Source organism: Microcaecilia unicolor, chromosome 3, assembly GCF_901765095.1.
Source record: "Microcaecilia unicolor chromosome 3, aMicUni1.1, whole genome shotgun sequence".
NCBI classification, from domain to species: domain Eukaryota; kingdom Metazoa; phylum Chordata; class Amphibia; order Gymnophiona; family Siphonopidae; genus Microcaecilia; species Microcaecilia unicolor.
Window position 1 is genome coordinate 1155817 of NC_044033.1, and position 22953 is coordinate 1178769.

General features: G+C 48.7%; 1 protein-coding gene across 2 annotated transcripts in view; it reads right to left on the minus strand.

Annotated features, from left to right (window-relative positions):
- The window catches only part of MEA1 (male-enhanced antigen 1), a 46635-nt gene extending 24953 nt beyond the window's left edge, over nt 1-21682 (minus strand). Inside the window, exon 1 of one of the 2 annotated variants that reach the window (XM_030195685.1) lies at nt 21629-21682. The gene's annotated coding sequence lies outside the window, so the exon portion shown is untranslated. Of the gene's footprint in view, nt 1-6706; nt 6770-21628 lie in introns of those variants that run through there. The other variant, XM_030195686.1, reaches the window with a different exon arrangement.
- Between the last annotated feature and the right edge of the window lie 1271 nt (nt 21683-22953).

Here is a 22953-nt window from a genome sequence, read left to right on the forward strand (position 1 = left end):
GCCGCTCTGCAAATCTCTTCCAAGGAGACAGATCTGGACTCCGCCATCGAGGCTGCTTGTGCTCTAGTAGAGTGTGCCTTCAGCTGAATAGGTGGAATCTTCCCCGCCGCCACATAAGCTGACGCGATCGTCTCCTTGACCCAACGTGCCACTGTAGGCTTAGATGCCTGCAGACCCTTACGAGAGCCTGCGAACAGCACGAACAGATGATCCGACTTCCACAAATCACTGGTCACTTCCAAGTATCTGATGATGACCCATCTAACATCCAGGTATTTGAGTGCAGGGTACTCCTCTGGGTAATCCTCCCTACGAAAGGAGGGTAGGTAAAGCTGCTGATTCACATGGAATCGAGAAACAATCTTGGGCAGGAAGAACGGCACTGGGCGAATCGATACTCCTGCCTCAGTGAATCGCAGGAACGGTTCTCTACACGAGAGTGCCTGGAGCTCGGAAACTCTTCTGGCTGATGTGATAGCCACCAGGAAGACTGCTTTCAACGTCAGGTCCTTCAGCTATGCCCTTGGCAAGGGCTCGAAGGGCGGCTTCTGCAAGGTCCGTAGTACCAGATTGAGATTCCACATAGGCACTATCGAGTGCAGAGCGGGGGCGCAGGTAATTAACTCATTTGAGAAAGCGTACCACATCCGGCTGAGAAGCCAGGGAAGCCCCCTTCAGACGACCCCTGAAGCAAGCTAGAGCCGCCACCTGGACTTTCAGCGAACTGAGCGACAGGCCTTTCTCCAGCCTCTCTTGCAGGAACGCCAACACTGAAGATATTGGAGCAGTGAAGGGCGATATAGAACCTGCCTCGCACCACAACGCAAAGGTACGCCAAACCCTGGCATAAGTGGTGGAAGTAGAGCGCTTCCTCACTCTCAGCATAGTGGCTATGACCTTGTCTGAGAAGCCCTTCTTCCTCAGCCGCTTCCGCTCAAGAGCCAGGCTGTAAGACCAAAGGGGGAGGGATCCTCCATCACCACGGGACCCTAATGTAAGAGGCCCCGCTCTGCTGGCAGCCGCAGAGGGCCGACCACCGAGAGTCTGACTAAGTCCGCATACCAGGGACGTCTGGGCCAATCCGGACCCACCAGGATCACCCGGCCCGGATGCTTTGCCACCCGGCCTAGCACCCTGCCCATCATGGGCCAGGGCGGGAACACGTAGAGAAGCTCCTGTGCCGGCCACTGCTTGAGAAGAGCATTGACTCCCAGAGATCGAGGGTCCCGTCCTCTGCTGAAAAAACGCGGCACTTGGCCGAGGACGCCATCAGATCCAGGCTCGGCTGGCCCCAGCATTTCGTGATGTCCAAGAACACCCGAGCAGACAGTTGCCACTCTCCGGGATCCAAGGTATGGCGACTGAGAAAGTCCGCCTTGACATTCATGACTCCCGTAATGTGGGCCGCCGACAGCTGTTCCAGATTCGCTTCCACCCACAGGCATAGCTTCATGGCCTCCTTGGCTAGAGGGGCGCTCCTGGTACCTCCCTGGCGATTGACATAGGCCACAGCCGTGGCATTGTCTGACAGGACCCGTACAGGCCTCAGTACCGGGAGAAACTCTAGAAGCGCCAACCGAATGGCTCGGAGCTCCAGGAGGTTGATGGACCATTTCGTCTCTGCAGGAGACCAGAACCCCTGCGCTGTCCGTCCCAGGCAGTGGGCTCCCCAGCCCGTCAAGCAGGCGTCCGTCGTAACGACAACCCACTCTGGGGTCGTAAGAGGCATTCCTGCGGACAGCTTGCCTGGCCTCAGCCACCAGCTCAGCGCCTTTCACACCGCTGGATCCAAAGGAAGGCGTACGGCGTAATCCTCCGAGACTGAGGTCCACCACCGCAGAAGAGAGTGCTGTAGTGGTCTCATATGAGCCCTGGCCCAGGGTACTACCTCCATCGTGGCCGTCATGGAGCCCAACAGCTGCACATAGTCCCAAGCCCGAAGAGTAGAGGAGGCTAGGAACTGGCCCACCTGGGTCTGAAGCTTGACGCTCCGGTTGTCCGGCAGGAACACTCTGCCCACTTGGGTGTCGAATCGAACTCCCAGATACTCCAGGGACTGAGTCGGGCGCAGCTGGCTTTTCTCCCAGTTGATGATCCATCCCAGGGAGCTCAGAAGAGCAATGACCCTGTCTGTAGCTCTCCCGCACTCCGCATAGGAAGGGGCTCGGATCAGCCAGTCGTCCAGATAGGGATGAACTTGCACTCCCTCCTTGCGGAGGAAGGCAGCGATGACCACCATTACCTTGGAGAAGGTCCGCGGAGCCGTAGCCCACCCGAACGGGAGGGCTCTGAACTGGAAGTGTCGGCCCAGGACTGCAAAGCACAGAAAGTGCTGATGAGGCAAGCCAGATGGGAATATGTAGGTAAGCTTCCTTGATGTCCAGGGAGGCCAGGAGTTCTCCCTTTTCCACCGCAGCTATTATGGAGCGGAGGGTCTCCATCCGGAAGTGCCGAACTTTCAAGGCCTGATTGACTCCCTTGAGGTCGAGAATAGGCCGAGCAGATCCTTCTTTCTTTGGCACCGCAAAGTAAATGGAGTAGCGCCCCTTGCCAAGCTGATCTACTGGCACCGGGACCACCGCGCCCAGGCGGATCAGGTTGCTCAAAGTCTGCTGCACGGCAGCTGCTTTGACCTGAGACTTGCAAGGAGAGTTTACAAACCCGCCTCTTAGGGGTCGGCAGAACTCTAGCTTGAAACCGTCTCTGATGACTTCCAGAACCCAAGCGTCTGAAGTTACCCTGGTCCACTCACCCAGAAACGAGGACAACCTTCCTCCTATCTGCACTGGGCCATGGACCAGGTCCCAGTCATTGGGTACGCGACCCTGGGGGCGGGCCGGAGGACGAACCTCCAGGACGGCGGTCCCTACGAAAGGAATGCTGCTTGGGGGAGAAGTTCCGTTTGAAGGAAGCGGAGGCAGAGGAGGCTTACTTGCTCGGGTGATACCGACGGGCTTCCTGGAATTGGCCCTTAGAGGAACCAGGACGGGCACTGCCGGCCCGAGTCCTGACCTCCGGCAACCTCTTGCCCTTGGACGTGCCAAGCTCCGTCACGATCTTGTCCAGCTCGTCCCCAAAGAGCAGCTTGCCTTTAAAAGGCAACTTGGCTAGGCGAGATTTAGATGCATGGTCAGCAGACCAGTCCTTAAGCAAGAGCCACCGCCGCGCAGAGACTGTCTGACCCATGCCCTTGGCCGAGGCTCTCAAAACATCATACTGCAAGTCTGCCAAGTAGGCCAAACCCGACTCCAGGGTCGGCCATTCCGCCCTCCAGGAAGGGTCCAAGGGGGAAGCCCGCTGCAAAACAGTCAGGCACGCCCTAGCCACGTAGGAGCCGCAAACCGAGGCTTGCAAACTCAGAGCGGCCGCCTCAAAGGACGACTTTAAGGCCACCTCCATTCTCCTGTCTTTGGCGTCCTTCAGGGCAGTGCCACCTTCCACCGGCAGCGCCGTTTTCTTAGTCACGGCAGTGATTAAGGAATCTACCGTGGGCCAGACAACGGCTTCCCATTCCCCCTCAGGAAAGGGGTACAGATGGGACATAGCCCTGGCTACTTTCAGGCTCGCCTCAGGGGCATCCCATTGCGCTGAAATTAAGGTCTGCATGGCTTCATGAACGTGGAAGGTTCTAGGCGGGCGCTTCGTTCCCAGTATAATGGCGGAGCCAGTAGAAGCTGAGAGAGAGCCTTCCTCCGGAGAGGCAATCTTCAAAATGCTCATGGCCTGCACAAGCAGGTTGGGCAAATCCTCTGAGCGAAAAAGCTGCGCTGCAGAGGGGTCGTCCACTCCATCCGAGCGAGGATCAGTCTCGTCCATCGATTCCGCTAAGGATCTCTGGGAGAACTCAGACACGCTGCCGTCATCCACATCAGAGGAGACTGAGTCCCCCGAGGGTGGAAGATCCACCCGAGGGCGCTTAAGCACAGAGGCCTCATCACCCCGATCAGAGAGGTGGGCAGGGGCAGTGTTCTGCATAAGAAAGGCTTGATGCAGCAGCAAAATGAACTCAGGGGAGAAACCCCCCAGTCTGTGCATTTCTGCAGCCTGTGCCGTGGCCCTATAGGCGCCCTCCATCTGCGCTCCCAGTAGCGGGGGAGAGGCGTGTTGCGTGTCCAAAATGGCGTCCGGCGCGAAACTCCGAGAAGGAGCCGCGCGGGAAGAAGGGTGTTTTAATTTCGCCGACTTCTTACTGTCGCCCGATTCAAGGGTGACCAAGCTGTTAACGTCTCCCATCTCGAGGGCGGCCCAAGAAGAAGCCGACCGAGCCGCGTGGCCGGTCACGACCGGGAGGGCGGCCAGCAGGGGATGGGCGCCTAAGGCAGGAAAGGCCGCCGCGCCGGAGGAAAAACCGGTGAACTCTCCCGGTTCCGAAAGGGCTTCCACGCTAGGCGCGCGAACGCGTTCCGGGGAGCGTCTTTTCGCGCCCTTGCCATCCGAGGCCATAGCCACGTGGAGACCGTTCGGGGAACCCCCTGCCCGCTAGTAAAAGGTAAAAATTACCTGCTTCTTGCTCCGACTTGTTCCAGTGAGCAGCTGCAAATGGACGTCCTTTTTGAACGTTAAAAAAATATATATTTTTTTTGTTTAACGGAGCCAGCGGGAGGGGGGAGAAAAGGAGGGACCTGGCACCACCAGGTTTGCACTTGCTCACGAAGAGCCCTCAACCCCAGGTACTCAACAAAACCTAAACAATTAGGCTTGGAAACCTAGCCAGAGCTGCTGCTGTGTGACCACACACCTGCTGAGATAGAGAACATACTGAGGAGTTTCCAGCAGCACATGACCACATATAGGGAGGCAAAAGATTGCTCTGTATCTCCACCTGCTGGTAGATGGACACAACCCACCAGTCTATGGATAGATCGGCTTGATGATAGGGAAAAATGAACTGCATTCTGACGACACACACCTTACAGCTAGTAAACATGCTAAATTAGTGAGAGATTCTGTGGGACAATACTATGCTGCTTCCCACAGAACAATGTATTTTAAGACAATGCACTACCTTTTGACAATTTAAGCACCTTTTCAGAACTGGAAGAAAGATTTGTAATTCCGTAAGGGAAATTACACAGTAGAAAAGTTTCATCGGCTACTGTGTATGGATCTAATAGTGGCTCCAATTAATTTTTTTTAATATGTCTTTTCCGGCGTACTATGACACTACAGTTTTAATTGGGGGGGGGGGGGGGAAGAGAGATTAGGACCTCTATCTTGAGGCATGGGGGGTCTCCATGTTTTTGGCTTCAGTATAGGTTCTGAATATACACAGTGTGGGACAATTTTTGCATTGTAGAAGGCAAGGCATTTGACTGACCTCTGAGACACATAGACTGATGCTCTGGAAACAGGTGTGGGGGTCTCCATGTTTTGGCTTCAGTATAGGTTTTGAAAGGCATATGACTGACCTGCAAGACATACGGACCGATGCTCCAGGGGTCTCCATGTTTCTGGCTTCAGTATAGGTTCTGAATACACACAATGTGGCCTTTTTTTCCTCCTGCTCCTCGATCTTTTCAGCTCAGCTAGAACCAAAACTGGGATCTTGTGCCCCGAGCCTTTACTCACAAGCACGAGAAGATTTCCCACCCATCAATTTATATTCTGTTCCTACGCTGGTCTTGATGCATGATTTACAGCTGAACTGTCACTGCAAGGCTGTTTTCAAAACCGAGCAATTATAGACCCTAAATCCCACCATTACATGATATTACTCTTCGACACTCGTTATAAGCGTCTTCAATCCCTGTTTCCCCAGGGCTAACCTTTTCCGGAGATGGGAGGGCGGTAGAACGAGAGAACATGATATGAGAGTGAAGGGGGGCAGACTCAAGAAAAATGTCAGGAAGTATTTTTTCACGGAGAGAGTGGTAGATACTTGGAATGCCCTCCCGCGGGAGGTGGTGGAGATGAAAACGGTAGCGGAATTCAAGCATGCGTGGGATAAACATAAAGGAATCCTGTGCAGAAGGAATGGATCCTCAGAAGCTTAGCCGAGATTGGGAGGTGGGGCTGGTGTTTGGGTGGTGGGGCTAGTTCTGGGCAAGACTTATACGGTCTGTGTCCTGAAAATGGCAGATAAAAATCAAGGTAAGGTATACACAAGAAGTAGCACATATGAGTTTATCTTGTTGGGCAGACTAGATGGACCGTGCAGGTCTTTTTCTGCCGTCATCTACTATGTTATATGTAATAGTGTCTTTGCAGCTTCCTTAGATTCATATTTTGGGTTTATATATGATGTATTGCCTATTGGATAACCCTGGGAGCACAAACTGGAAACCCTCTGCATGAGCTCATTGCCTTGCCATTGAAACCACCAGGGTAGCCCTCTGTGAGGGTCTTTTACCTCGTGCCTCCAGCATGAGAGCAGCAGCTGCTCCAGCATCAAATCGCACTCCTCGTTTTAATTTGTTCATGCTCTCATTAATGGAAAGGGCAAGAAGTGAAAGGCAAAAGCCACTTTATCCTACACCAAGGATTCTGCTTCTTTATTTTCAGAAAGCTCAAGGCTATGCCTGAAACTGAATAGCCTCAGAGGATTACTACAGACGGGTGACTGCTATTTTAGGTACAAAGGAATACAAGGCTGGTAGGTCAGATTCTGCAAAGAGCAAGCAGAAGGCGACTCAACACAGCACAGAAAAGAGAACAGCAACAGGTTAGCACATTTCCTTTCCTGTAGTCACTGTATGTTAGTATCTACCTTTGTAGCAAAGGGCTCAGCTCTTCCCCTCCTTCTCACTGCAACATAGGGAGAAAGGGGGCCCCCTTCCCCATCATCCCCCCAAAATATGCATGAAATGCCACCTAAGGACAAGAGAAACAAGAATCAGAACCGGTACACTGTCCTCATTAGTAACCTCTCTCTGTAAAGTGCCATTTGATTTACTGTTCTTACTATCAGTTTGTAAAATTATCTTCCTCTGTCTTTTCCCAATGAGTTGGAAAGGGTAACAATGACTGTCATTTTGGGGGCTAAATAACTCTATAAATTATTACAAAAAAAATGGGAATATTAATTCTAAAATACTGACCCCAACACACACAAATTTCTCAGATAACTGATTTGGGGTAAAAGACATTTAAAGCTCCAAGAGCACAAACAGGCGACAAACACTCTACGTCAAGAAACCAACAAGCCACAAAGTAGGGGTGGACCAAAAGAATTCCAAGAGGAGCGAGAGGTAGCACGTCAAAGTTACCTCTGGCTCCTTTGGAGTTACAATTTAAAGACATTACTGTATCAAAACTAGCTTAAATGGGTGGCAGTGCTCCTGCCACCCATTTAAGCTTCTTATCTTTCCCCCTAAACCAACCTCTCCTCCTCCCCCATTCTCTATTTCTGTGGCTAACACTCTCATCCTTCCTGTCTCATCAGCTAGTAACCTTGGGGTCATCTTTGACTCCTCCCTCTCCTTCTCTGCACATATTCAACAGACTGCTAAAACCTGTCGTTTCTTTCTCTATAATAACAACAAAATTCGCCCTTTCCTTTCTGAGCACACTACCAGAACCCTCATCCACGCTCTTATCACCTCTCGCTTAGACTATTGCAACTTGCTTCTCATAGGTCTCCCACTTAGCCATCTCTCTCCTCTTCAATCTGTTCAAAATTCTGCTGCACGACTAATATTCCGCCAGGGTCGTTATGCTCATATTAGCCCTCTCCTCAAGTCACTTCACTGGCTTCCTATTCGTTTCGTAGTACAAAAAACAGAAGAAATCAGTCTTCGCAAAAAACACCAAAAAAGCAAAACAGCGAAGATGACTAACAAAAACAAAAATAATCAAAAATTAAAAAGAAAAAAAATAAATAAATTTGTATTTAAAAATACAAATGCATAAAAAAATAAAAAATATGAAAAAGACGACACTTGTTTATTAAAAAATGTAAATACTTTATTAATCAAAGGATAGCAGGGAGAAAGGGACTCGACACAGCTGTGTTTCGGCCGTACAGGCCTGCGTCAGGAGTCTTCTCACCGTGTGTTGATTTTTAATTCTATCCAATTGTAAAGGGAATATGTGTGTCTCTTTTTAAACTGTGGCGTTAAATGATCCCTGAAACAAAGTTAAGCAAAAAGCCCAAAACACAGCTGTGTTTTTATTATTTTTTTTTTTATGCATTTGTATTTTTAAAAACAAATTTGATTTTTTCTTGTTTTTAATTTTTGATTATTTTTGTTTTTGTTAGTCATCTTCGCTGTTTTGCTTTTTTTCCTATCCATTTCCGCATACATAGTAACATAGTAAATGACGGCAGAAAAAGACCTGCATGGTCCATCCAGTCTGCCCAACAAGACAAACTCATATGTGCTACTTTTTGTCTATACCCTACTTTGATTTGTACCTGTCCTCTTCAGGGCACAGACCGTATAAGTCTGTCCAGCACTATCCCCGCCTCCCACCACTGGCTCTGGCACAGACCGTATAAGTCTGCCCAGCACTATCCTCGCCTCCCACCACCGGCTGGCTCTGCCACCCAATCTCGGCTAAGCTCATTAGGATCCATTCCTTCTGAATAGGATTCCTTTATGTTTATCCCACGCGTGTTTGAATTCTGTTACCGTTTTCATTTCCACCACCTCCCGCGGGAGGGCATTCCAAGCATCCACTACTCTCTCAGTTCAAACTCCTCTTAATGACCTATAAGTGCATTCACTCTGCAGCTCCTCAGTACCTCTCCACTCTCATCTCTCCCTACAATCCTCCCCGGGAACTTCGTTCATTGGGTAAATCTCTCTTAACTGCACCCTTCTCCTCCACCGCTAACTCCAGACTCCGTTCCTTTTATCGTGCTGCACCATATGCCTGGAATAGACTTCCTGAGCCGGTACGTCAAGCTCCATCTCTGGCCGTCTTCAAATCTAAGCTAAAAGCCCACCTTTTTGATGCTGCTTTTAATTCCTAACCCTTATTCACTTGTTCAGAACCCTTATTTTATCATCCTCACCTTAATTTTTATTTACTGCATTTGTATCCCACATTTTCCCACCTTTTTGCAGGCTCAATGTGGCTTACAATACATCATAAATGGTGAAGATATAGTAGAAAAATAGACAGTTTACAGAAGAATCATGGTAACATGATAATGATATAACAGGATAGTAGTATAACAAGCAGATATTATAAGGCAGTTCTGAATATCTGTGAAGGAGTAGTGTATGTTTACATTTGTTGATCTTTGTGGTATGCTTTATTAAAGAGATAGGTCTTCAGTAGTTTTCGGAAGTTGGTTAGTTCGTAGCTCATTTTTAGGTTGCGCGGCAGTGTGTTCCATAGCTGTGTACTCAAGTAGGTGAAATTTGACGCATGCATTAGTTTGTATTTTAGGCCTTTGCAGTTTGGGAAGTGCAGATTAAGGAATGTGCGGGATGATCTTTTAGCATTCCTAGGTGGTAAGTCTATCAGGTCTGACATGTAGGCTGGTGCTTCTCCGTGAATGATTTTGTGAACTAGGGAGCAAATTTTGAACGTGATATGTTCTTTAAGTGGGAGCCAGTGTAGCTTTTCTCGTAAGGGTTTAGCACTTTCATATTTTGTTTTGCCGAATATGAGTCTGGCTGCAGTGTTCTGGGCTGGGTGAAGTTTTTAGATTATTTGCTCTTTGCAACCGGCGAAGAGTGCGTTGCAGTAGTCTAGATGGCTAAGCACAATTGATTGTACCAGGTTGCGGAAAACAGTCCTTGGGAAGAAAGGTCTTAGTCTCTTCAATTTCCACATTGATTGGAACATCTTCTTGGTTGTGTTTTTTGCATGGCTTTCAAGTGTTAGGTGTCGGTCGATGGTTACGCCAAGAATTTGTAGGGTATCCGAGATTGGAAGGTTCAGATTTGGTGTATTAATGGTGGTGAATTTGTTCGTGTTATATTGAGAGCTAAGTACTTGGCATTGGGTTTTTTCTGCATTAAGTTTCAGCTTAAATGCGTCCGCCCATGAATGCATGATATGGAGGCTTTGGTTAATGTCATTGGAAATTTCCTTTAATATTCCCTTATCTCTTGTTTGTCTGTCCTAATTAGATTGTAAGCTCTGTCGAGCAGGGACTGTCTCTTCATGTTCAAGTGTACAGCGCTATGTACGTCTAGTAACGCTATAGAAATAAGTAGTCGTAGTAGTACTGTTCAACTATCACATATTTAAACTACACTTTTGTCTTTAAATTTATTGTACTCCAAATCAATTATTTGATAAAATTGCTAAATCACTCTGAACATTTTATGGAACAGGACCAAATTTGACATAGGGTTAAAAAAGGTAAAATTATGTATCATACCTGATAATTTTCTTTCCATTAATCATAGCCGATCAATCCATAGACTGGTGGGTTGTGTCCATCTACCAGCAGGTGGAGATACGTTTGGGAAGCTTGCCAGGTGCCCTTGGCCTGGATTGGCCGCTGTCGTGGACAGGATGCTGGGCTCGATGGACCCTTGGTCTTTTCCCAGTATGGCATTACTTATGTACTTATAGAGAGCAATCCTTTTGCCTCCCTATATGTGGTCATGTGCTGCCGGAAACTCCTCAGTATGTCGATATCAAAGCTCCATCCGCAGGACTCAGCAGTTAGAGAATTACACCCACAAAGGGACACTCTGCCCAGCTCACCACCGCCGAAACGGGGGAGGGGAATCCGTCCAGCTCATCCCCGCGGAGCGGGGGGGGGGGGGGGGACACCACACCCGCCGATGTGGGGGGATCTGGCTAATCCTGCAACCGCAACCACGGGAGGAGCTGACTGACCCTAACACCACCGAAGCGGGAGGGGTACAAAGCTGCCCTACAGCCGCACGAAGCGGGAGGGAACGCCGGCAGAATTTAGGTCTCAATCCAGCCCCGTAAAACGGAGGGGAGAGGAATGCAGCAGCTCACTGTAAAACAAAATCATTTCAACTCCTGAAGAATCCAATTGAAAAAACTTGAACACGAAGTCCTCCTGAACAGGAACTGAAGACTAAATTGGAACCTGAAATGCAACCAGAATATAAACAGTACAGATATCTGGGAGGGGCTATGGATTGATCGGCTATGATTAATGGAAAGAAAATTATCAGGTATGATACATAATTTTACCTTCCATATCATCATGCCGATCAATCCATAGACTGGTGGGATGTACCGAAGCAGTACTCACCCAGGGCGGGACACAGAAATCCCTGACCGCAACACTGAAGCTCCAAACCGGGCCTCCACCCGAGCAGCCACAGTCTCCATGTCTGAAGAAGGCATGAGCCGATGCCCAAGTTGCCACCCTACAAATCTCTTCCAAGGAGACGGACCCGGCCTCTGCCATTGAGGACGCCTGTGCTCTAGTAGAGTGAGCCTTCAGCTGGATAGACGGCACCTTCCCCGCGGCCACATAAGCTGCTGCAGTGGTTTCCTTGACCCATCATGCCACTGTAGGCTTGGCAGCCTGCAGACCCTTACGAGGACCTGCGAACAGCACAAACAGATGATCCGACTTCCAGAAATCATTGGTCACTTCCAAGTATCTGATGATGACTCGTCTCACATCTAGATATTTGAGAGCAGAGTACTCCTCTGGGTAGTCCTCCCTACGAAAGGAGGGTAGACAGAACTGCTGATTCACATGGAAGCGAGAAACAATCTTGGGCAGGAAGGAAGGCACTGTGCGAATAGACACTCCTGCCTCAGTGAACTGCAGAAAGGGCTCTATACATGATAGCGCCTGGAGCTCGGAAACTCTTCTGGCTGAAGTGATAGCCACCAAAAAGACTGCTTTCAACGTCAGTCTTTCAGAGATGCCCTCGACAAGGGCTCACAAGGTGGCTTCTGCAAGGCTCTTAGCACCAGAATGAGATTCCACGCAGGTACCACTGAATGCAGAGGAGGGCGCAGGTGATTAACTCCCTTGAGAAAAACGCACCACATCTGGCTGCGAGGCCAGGGAAGCACCCTTCAGGTGACCCCTGAAGCAAGCAAGAGCCGCTACCTGGACCTTAAGGGAACTGAGCGACACTCCTTTTTCCAGACCTTCTTGCAGGAACGCCAACACTGAAGAAATTGGAGCAGTGAAGGGAGAAAGTGAGCCTGCCTCACACCACGATGCAAAGGTACGCCAAACCCTGGCGTAAGCAGTAGAAGTAGAGCGCTTCCTCGCTCTCAGCATAGTGGCGATGACCTTGTCTGAGAAGCCCTTCTTCCTCAGACGCTGCTGCTCAATAGTCAGGCCGTAAGACCAAAGGGGGAGGGATCCTCCATCACCACGGGACCCTGATGCAACAGGCCCCGCTCCGCTGGCAGCCGCAGAGGGCCGTCCACTGAGAGCCTGATCAAGTCCGCATACCAGGGACGTCTGGGCCAATCCGGTCTCACCAGGATTATCCGACCCGGATGCTTTGCCACCCGGCCTAGCACCCTGCCCAACATGGGCCAAGGCGGGAACACATAGAGAAGCTCCTGTGTCGGCCACTGTTGGAGAAGAGCATCTACTCCCAGAGAGCGAAGGTCCCGTCTTCTGCTGAAAAAACGCGGCACTTGGCAATTGGCTGATGACGCCATCAGATCTAGGCTCGGCTGGCCCCAGCGCTTCGTGATGTCCAAGAACGCCTGAGCAGTATTCATGACTCCCGCAATGTGGGCCGCCGACAGCTGTTCCAGGTTTGCTTCCGCCCACAGGCATAGCTTCATGGCCTCCTTGGCTAGAGGGGCGCTCCTGGTACCTCCCTGGCGATTGACATAGGCCATTGTCCGACAGGACCCGTACTGGCTTAAGCGCCAGAACCGGGAGAAACTCCAAAGGCACCAACCGAATGGCTCTGAGTTCCAGGAGGTTGATAGACCACTTTGCCTCTGCAGGGGACCAGAGCCCCTGCGCTGTCCTTCCCAAGCAGTGGGCTCCCCAGCCCGTCAAAGAGGCGTCCGCCGTGACGACAACCCACTCCGGGGTCATAAGAGGCATTCCTGCGGACAGCTTGTCTGGCCTCAGCCACCAGCTCAGCGCCTTGCGCACCGCTGGATCCAAGGGAAGGCGCATAGCATAATCCTCTGAAGCTGGATTCCATCGCTGCAGCAAAGAGAGCTGTATAGGTCTCATATGGGCCCTGCCCAGGGCACTACTTCCATCGTGGCCGTCATTGAGCCCAACAGCTGCACATAGTCCCAAGCCTGAAGAGGAGAGGCTGCTAGGAACTTGTCCACCTGAGCCTGAAGCTTGACAATCCGATTGTCTGGCAGGAACACTCTGCCCACTTGGGTGTCGAATCGAACTCCCAGATACTCCAGGGACTGAGTCAGGCGCAGCTGGCTTTTCTCCCAGTTGATGATCCACCCCAGGCGGCTCGGATCAACCAGTCATCCAGATAAAGATGGACTTGTACTCCTTTCTTGCGTAGAAAGGCCGCAATGACCACCATTACTTTGGAGAAGGTACGCGGAACAGTAGCCAACCCGAACGGGAGGGCTCTGAACTGGAAGTGTCTGCTCAGAACTGCAAAACGCAGAAAGCGTTGATGAGGAGGCCAGATGGGAATATGCAAGTAAGCTTCCTTGATGTCGGTGACAGGATGCTGGGCTAGATGGACCTTTGGTCTTTCCCAGTATGGCACTACTTATGTACTTATGTACTTATGTCCAAGGATGCCAGGAACTCCCCTGCCTGCACTGCCGCTATAACAGAGCGGAGAGTCCCCATCCGGAAGTGCCGAACTTTCAAGGCCCGATTGACCCCTTTGAGGTCGAGGATAGGCCGGACAGAACCTCCTTTCTTTGGTACCCTTAGACGTGCCGAGATCGGTCACAATCTTGTCCAGCTCGACCCCAAAGAGCAGCTTGCCTTTAAAAGGCAACTTAGCCAGGCGAGACTTAGAGGCGTGGTCAGCAGACCAATGCTTCAGCCAAAGCCACCGCCGTGCAGAGACTGTCTGAGCCATACCTTTAGCCGAGGCTCTCAAGACATCATACAGCAAGTCTCCCAAGTAGGCCAAGCCCGATTCCAGGGCTGGCCAATCAGCCTTTAAGGAAGGATCCGAGGGGGACGCCCGCTGCACAAGCGTCAGGCACGCCCTGGCCACATAGGGCCTGCAAACTTAAAGCAGCCGCCTCGAAGGACGACTTTAAAGCCGCCTCCAATCTCCTGTCTTGGGTGTCCTTTAGGGCCGTGCCACCTTCCACCGGCAATGCCGTTTTCTTAGTCACCGCAGTTATTAAAGAATCCCCGGTAGGCCCAAGAAAGGCCTCCCGTTCACCTTCAGGCAGAGGATAGAGGCGGAACATAGCCCTAGCCACTTTAAGGCTCGCTTCTAGGAAATCCCATTGAGCCGAAAACAAGGTGTGCATGGCTTCATGCATGTGGAAGGTTCTAGGCGGGCGCTTCGTCCCCAGCATAATGGCAGAGCCAACAGAGGCTGAGGGAGAGACGTCCTCCGGAGAGGAAATCTTCAATATGCTCATGGCCTGCACTAACAGGTTGGGCAAATCCTCTGAGCGAAAGATCCGTGCTGCAGAGAGGTCATCCGCTCCATCCGAGCGGGAATCCGTCTCCTCCAAGGAAATCCCCAAAGGACCGTTGGGAGAACTCAGATACGCTGCCCTCATCTACATCAGAGGAGACAGAGTCCTCTAGGGCCTGGAAGTCCACCCGAGGGCGTTTGCTTCCGGAGGCCTCAACCCCTTGATCAGAGGGGGGAGCCGGGGCAGCGTTTAGCATAAGAAAAGCCTGATGCAGCAGCAAAATGAACTCAGGGGAGAAAACCCTAGACTGTGCACTTCTGCCGCCTGGGCCACGGCCCTAGACGCACCCTCAACCGGCGCTCGCAAGTGCGGGGGAGAAACATGCTGCGCATCCAAAATGGCGTCCGGCGCGAAACTCAGAGGAGCCACGCGGGAACAAAGGCGCTTAACTTTCGCTGCTTTCTTGCCGTCGCCTGAATCAAGGGCGACCATAGCATTAACGTCTCCCACCGCGAGGGCGGCCCAAGAAGAAGCCGTCCGAGCAAAGTGGCCGGTCAAAATAGGGGGGGAGCAGGTGGGGATGGGCGCTTATGGCGGGAAAAACCGCCGCACCGGAGGAAGAACTGGGACACTGACCGGACTCCAAACTGACGCCCAAAAAAGGCGAGTCAGGCTTTGAAACCCCCGCATCCCCGCTAGACGCACACACGCGGTCCGGGGAGCAAATCTTCGCGCCCTCGCCCTCTGACGCCATAAGCCACATGGAGACCGAACGAGGAACCCCCTGCCCGCTATAAAAGGTAAAATTACCTGCTTTTCGCTCCGAGCTGTAACCAACTGGTGTCCCAGTGAGCAGCTGCAATAAACGCTGATATAAACGTTGAAATAAACGCCCTTAAAGGACGTTCAAATTTTTTTTTTTTTTTAACGGAGCCAGCGGGAGGGGGGAGAAAAGGAGGGACCTGGCACCACCAGGTTTGCACTTGCTCAAGAAGAGCCCTCAACCCCAGGTACTCAACAAAACCTAAAAATTAGGCTTGGAGGCCTAGCCAGAGCTGCTGCTGTGTGTGACCACCACCTGCTGAGATAGAGAACATACTGAGGAGTTTCCGGCAGCACATGACCACATATAGGGAGGCAAAAGGATTGCTCTCTATCTCCACCTGCTGGTAGATGGACACAACCCACCAGTCTGTTGATCGGCATGATGATATGGAATGAGAAAATACATGAGTTATAAAAAGGGACTAATTCAAAGAAAAAAAAAAAAAAAAGGCTCCCCTCCAACAAAAAAAAACAAATCCAAATACATTTCCTCCAACTTCTGCAGCACAGAAATGTTAATACAGTGAAAAAAAATAGAAGTATGGGAATCGCTCAATTCAAATTATCTCTCTGCTCACCTAGTCACAGACAAAGAGCCCAGACACAAATACAGACATATCCTCAGAGGTTGGACTGAAAATAATCCCCTTTTAGTGATTCAGATATCTCATTTTTTAAACTGTACTGTGTAACCTTCTGACTAAATTAGAACCTTCTCTTACTGGTTTATATGTACTGTTGTGGGTAGCTCCACATTCAAAGCACATATTTTGGATCCAGATAGTTGGGGGGGGGGGGGGGCTCCTGTGAAATGTTTTCAGGACTCAGGAGATTAGGATTGACAACTGTCTCACTTTTTTCAAGATTCAACAAATTAACACTATCCAATCCAACTAGGATACATCAATGCAAGATCAGCAGTAAGCAACTCAGTAGATATACTAGACTGGATCACCACAGATAAATTAGACCTTCTATTTATTACAGAAACCTGGTTCCATAGCCCTACAGACCCCGCCATCTTAGAAGCATGCCCAACAGATTACAAAATCACCCACTGGACAAGGAGTGGAAAAAGAAGGGGCAGAATAGACATTATTTACAAACCCGAATTCACCATCACAACCACGGGTGAATCTACCTCACCACAACTTGAAATTGCATCGACAAGAATTAATCACCCAAACCTAATAGGACACCTCAATGCAATCCTATTCTACAGACCACCAGGAGAATGGCAAGACTCCCAAACACAACTCATGGACTTCATCTCGAACATGTGTGTATCTGCCACAAACATCCTTATAATAGGAGACATTAACCTACACCTTGAAGATGATACCTCAACAGGCACACGAGAATGCAAAGAATTCCTAAAACTCTGGGATCTACATGCACCCAACACGCAACCAACACACGAAAAAGGACATACACTGGACATTATAACACACAAATTCGATCCGGACTCAGCTATCACACTTACCAACACAAGATGGACACCTACACTATGGTCAGACCACCATAAAACAAATGTCTCTCTCTACTGGCAAAAAACACACATAAACACAATCAATAAACATGAGCGAACAACATACACCACGAGAGGAAAAATAGACCCCACAACATTTTGGCAACAGATCTACCAGTACGAATGGTCAACCAATGCTGACACCATCCAATTCTTCCAAGAATGGGACGATTTATGTACAACAACATTAGACAAAATCGCCCCGATCCAAACCAGAACATCACACAGAAAAAAATCAAACCCATGGTTCACCGAAGAGCTGAAAAAGCTTAAAAAACAAGTCAGGAAACTAGAACGTGCATGGAATAAAAAAAGAGATGAACAAACACTAAATGCCTGGAAACTACTTCGGAGGAAATACAAATATACCATAAAACAGACTAAAAGACTACACTTCAAGACAATAATAGGACCAAACTACAAAGACACACATAAACTCTTCTACCTTGTGAACAAACTGCTAGACACCACACCAGTTACAAACAACAGCAAAGATATACCAGACGTAGACAGCCTTGCAAAATACTTCAAGGAGAAAATTATACAATTAAAACTTAAAATACCTTCCAGCCAAATCGAATACGCCTCACTCCTAGATTGTCTAGACCCAGAAGACGGCATATACCCAGCAGACAGAACCTGGACCGAATTCGAACTACTATCAGAAGACCTCATCGCTGATACACTTAAAAGATATGCCAAATCCTACTGCAAACTAGACATATGCCCAAATAACCTCATGAAATCAGCTCCTCAACAATTCATAACAGACCTAACGAACCACATAAACTTCATGCTACTAAACGGACTTTTCCCAAAAGAAAAAAGGAAAAATTTTACTCACCCCAATACCCAAAGACACAAAGAAAAGCACAAGAGAAATAACCAACTACAGACCAGTAGCATCCATACCACTAACAACCAAAATAACCGAAGGAATTGTAACTAAACAACTCACCAACTATCTAAATAAATACTCAATACTGCATGATGCCCAATCAGGATTCCGATCGAATCATAGCACAGAAACAGTATTAATTACCCTCATGACTAAATTTAAACAAATGATTGCAACCGGCAACAATATACTCCTCCTACAATTTGACATGTCAAGTGCCTTCGACATGGTTGACCACGGAATCCTATTACACATACTCGAATATTTTGGCATTGGAGGAAATGTCCTAAACTGGTTCAAGGGGTTCCTAGCGAAGGCAAAAAAGGAGGTAAAAAATCCTCACGACACCGTGAAGATGAAACAAAAAAGTGAGGAGAATGGATGAGGATACCAACTGTTTTATATTTATTCACTTAAAAAATTCACTTAAAAAATTACATGTGCATAAACAGCGACCCGACACGGCCGTGTTTCGGCACAATGGCCTGCTTCAGGGGTCTTTATAACCTTGAATGATGTAGTTTAGAATGTTTGTTCCAAGGGAAATAACAGGAAACAAATCTCTCTGGTCTCCTCTCTTCAAAAATAATATATATGAGATATATATATTTTTTTAAAAACGAGCATCTAAATACTCCTCTCCTAAGAGTTATCGGCAAATTGTGAAAAAGCAGGCCATTGTGCCGAAACACGGCCGTGTCGGGTCGCTGTTTATGCACATGTAATTTTTTAAGTGAATTTTTTAAGTGAATAAATATAAAACAGTTGGTATCCTCATCCATTCTCCTCACTTTTTTGTTTCATCATCAAGGGGTTCCTAACCAAGCGTTCATACCAAGTCACATCAAAGTCAGCCACGTCTGCCGCATGGACACCTGAATGTGGAGTACATAGTAACATAGTAGATGACGGCAGAAAAAGACCTGCACGGTCCATCCAGTCTGCCCAAGAAGATAAATTCATATGTGCTACTTTTTTTATTTGTACTGTCCTCTTCAGTGCACAGACCGTATAAGTCTGGCCAGCCCTATCCCCGCCTCCCAACCACCAGCTCTGGCACAGACCGTATAAGTCTGCCCAGCACTATCCCTGCCACCCACCACCGGCTCTGGCACAGACCTTATAAGTCTGCCCAGCACTATCCCCGCCTCGCAACCACCAACCCCGCCTCCCAACCACCAGCTCTGGCACAGACCGTATAAGTCTGCCCAGCACTATCCCTGCCACCCACCACCGGCTCTGGCACAGACCATATAAGTCTGCCCAGCACTATCCCCGCCGCCCAACCACCAGCCCCGGCATAGACCGTATAAGTCTGCCCAGCACTAGTCCCGCCTCCCAACCACCAGCCCCAGCACAGACCGTATATGTCTGCCCACACTAGCCCCGCCTCCCAACCACCAGCTCTGCCACCCATTCTAGGCTAAGTACCACAAGGATCACCTCTCTCACCAACCATCTTCAACCTAATGATGATCCCCTTGGCAAAACTATCAAACCATAACCTCAACCCATATATATACGCCGATGATGTAACAATATACATCCCTTTCAAACAAGACATCAAAGAAATCTCCAATGAAATCAACCAAAGTCTACACATCATGAACACCTGGGCAGATGCATTTCATCTGAAACTAAATGCAGAAAAAACTCAGTGCCTGATACATACTTCCCAATACAACACGAAGGAATTTACCGCTATAAATACACCAAAACTAAACCTTCCAATCTCAGAAACACTAAAAATCCTTGGAGTTACTATCGACCGCCACCTAACACTCGAAACCCATGCAAACAACACAACCAAAAAAATATTCTACTGCATGTGGAAACTGAAAAGAATAAGACAATACTTCCCAAGATCCGTCTTCCACAACCTAGTGCAATCCCTCGTCCTCAGCCATCTGGATTACTGCAATTCGCTATACGCAGGTTGTAAAGAGCAAATACTAAGAAGACTTCAAACAGCCCAGAACACTGCAGCCAGACTCATCTTCGGAAAACCAAAATACGAAAGTGCTAAACCCTTACGAGAGAAGCTGCACTGGCTCCCACTCAAGGAACGCATTACCTTTAAGATATGCACATTAGTCCACAAAATTATCCACGGTGAAGCTCCAGCCTACATGTCCGACTTAATAGACCTACCACCCAGGAACGCTAAAAGATCATCTCGAACTTTTCTTAACCTCCACTTCCCTAACTGCAAAGGCATAAAATACAAGATGCTGCACGCATCAACCTTTTCTTATTTAAGCACGCAATTCTGGAATATACTACCACGCAACTTGAAAACAATCCACGAACTTACCAACTTCCGCAAACTACTGAAGACTCATCTCTTCGATAAAATTTACTGCAAGGAGCAGTACACATGAAGTCCACACTCACTATTCCAGAAATACACCAATACATTCTTTTCTGAACTCTAATCCCCCGTAATCTCATCACACTTAAACCTTCACTCACAGAAAATGTTATACCGAATGTTCTTTTGCTAAGGTTTTATCACCCTACCGATTTCCAGTTGTCTCTTTCCATTGTTCTTTTCCTTGACCTTTTCCCTAACGACACCTTGACTTTGTCTTGCTTAACTTCTCACAATGGAATCAATAATTGATTGTAACAAACTACATTTCCATGATTTACAATGTATTGTAAGCCACACTGAACCCACAAATAGGTGGGGAAATGTGGGATACAAATGCAATAAATAAATAAAAAATGTGGGATCGCTTAGGAACAGGAAGAATTAGGGGTTACAGAGGATGGGTCATATGGCCTTTATCTGCCGTCATGTTTCTAGGTTGGCTTGCATGATTTTTTGTTTTCTTGAAAACCAGGCAGCTAGGGTGGAAGGTGGAGTTTTGAGTCGTCGTCCCCCAACCAAGATTCGAAATGGTCTATACCTTGTGGTATCATTGAGTGCAGCACCTGATCTCTGTTTCTAGGCATCCTGGGAGCAAAAGGCAGAAGAATTAGGGGCTGCAGACTGGATGGATCATATGGTCTTTATCTGCTGTTTCTATAACTGCTAAGATTCAAACTAATACTGAAGGCAATCTCCCTCTAATACTTTCTATCTGAAAAACCATAAATCGTGAAGGAGATAGGTGGAGACTCAACTGGCTTATACTCTAATAATGAGTTCATTAAATAGGTGAAGCCTCAAGAAGCCCCCGGCTCAATGATTAAAGAGCTCTCGGGAGGCTGGACTGCTTCAGCAAACACCCCACTGGTCTACTGCAAATGTTCTTACAAATTACTATTTTGCTTCATTTTTCTTTTAAACTTTTTCTTTACTCTTAAAGGTCAAGTATATAAATTACTTAGATTTGTATCCAGGCTCTCAAGACGCTAAATACGACCATGACCAACGGTGGCCAGCGTTTCGTCACCTGCCTCAGGGTCAAATGGTCTGCGTCAATCTTAGCCCAAATAGATACTCAGCACTAGCGGACAAAGCTAAGTAATTTATATACTTGACCTTTAAGAGTAAAGAAAAAGTTTAAAAGAAAAATGAAGCAAAATAGTAATTTGTAAGAACATTTGCAGTAGATCAGTGGGGTGTTTGCCGATGATGAAGCAGTCCAGCCTCCTGAGAGCTCTTTAATCATTGAGCCGGGGGCTTCTTGAGGCTTCACCTCTTTATTTAATGAACTCATTATTAGAGTATAAGCCAGTTGAGTCTCCACCTATCTCCTTCACGATTTATGGCTTCTATAACTGCTAAGTACATTACTTGCCAGGTGCCCTTGGCCTGGATTGGACAGGATGCTGGGCTGGATGGACCCTTGGTCTTTTCCCAGTGTGGCATTACCATGTGAATACGAGCTCTAGAAGCACCTCTGTGCCAAAATACAGAAGGCTAAAGGAACCCTGGCTCCCTTCTCAGGGTCAGTTATGTCTCTCTCTCTCCCCCACCAGGACTTTCTACCCTTCACCAGGCTCCAACTCACCTCACAAACCTCTTTTCACCATCACTTCCGCGTCGCTTCTGACACGTCATCGGCGGAAACTGCGTCCTCTTTAAATGACGTCAGAAGCAGCGAGCGGGGTACGAAGGGCAGAGCGTCCGCGCCCGCATTATCCACACTTCCGGTTAAGTGTGGCGGAACTAGTTGCGCTGTTTGGTGTCTGTAATGTCTTCCGGTGAAAAAGGAGCGAGCGCCGAGGGGCCGACTGGAAGGGGCGACAAGTGAGAGGCCCAGAGGGCGCAGGAGACGTGGTGAGAAAAGACCCTGAGAGCAGAGCTCAAGTTACCCCAGAGAGGGAGACGAAAGGGGTAGTTACCCTACAGAGAGAGGGTGGGGGTGTGAAAAGAAGTTACCCCAAAGCTTATAAACTAAGCAACAGGGGGGAGTGAAAAGGAGAAGTTACCTGAGGGAGAAGGGGTGAAAAGCAGAAGTTACCCCAGAGAGAGAGAGAGGAAGAGGGTGGGGGTGTGAAAAGAAGTTACCCCAAAGCTTATAAACTAAGCAACAGGGGGGAGTGAAAAGGAGAAGTTACCTGAGGGAGAGGGAGGGAGGAGGGGTGAAAAGCAGAAGTTACCCCAGAGAGAGAGGAAGAGGGTGGGGGTGTGAAAAGAAGTTACCCCAAAGCTTATAAACTAAGCAACAGGGGGGAGTGAAAAGGAGAAGTTACCCCAGAGAGAGAGAGGGAGGGAGGAGGGGTGAAAAGCAGAAGTTACCCCAGAGAGAGACAGGAAGAGGGTGGGGGTGTGAAAAGAAGTTACCCCAAAGCTTATAAACTAAGCAACAGGGGGGAGTGAAAAGGAGAAGGTACCCCAGAGAGAGAGAGGGTGGGAGAGTGAAAAGGAGAAGGTACCCCAGAGAGAGGGAGGAGGGGTGAAAAGCAGAAGTTACCCCAGAGAGAGAGGAAGAGGGTGGGGGTGTGAAAAGAAGTTACCCCAAAGCTTATAAACTAAGCAACAGGGGGGAGTGAAAAGGAGAAGTTACCTGAGGGAGAGGGAGGGAGGAGGGGTGAAAAGCAGAAGTTACCCCAGAGAGAGAGGAAGAGGGTGGGGGTGTGAAAAGAAGTTACCCCAAAGCTTATAAACTAAGCAACAGGGGGGAGTGAAAAGGAGAAGTTACCTGAGGGAGAGGGAGGGAGGAGGGGTGAAAAGCAGAAGTTACCCCAGAGAGAGACAGGAAGAGGGTGGGGGTGTGAAAAGAAGTTACCCCAAAGCTTATAAACTAAGCAACAGGGGGGGAGTGAAAAGGAGAAGTTACCTGAGGGAGAGGGTGGGAGAGTGAAAAGGAGAAGGTACCCCAGAGAGAGGGAG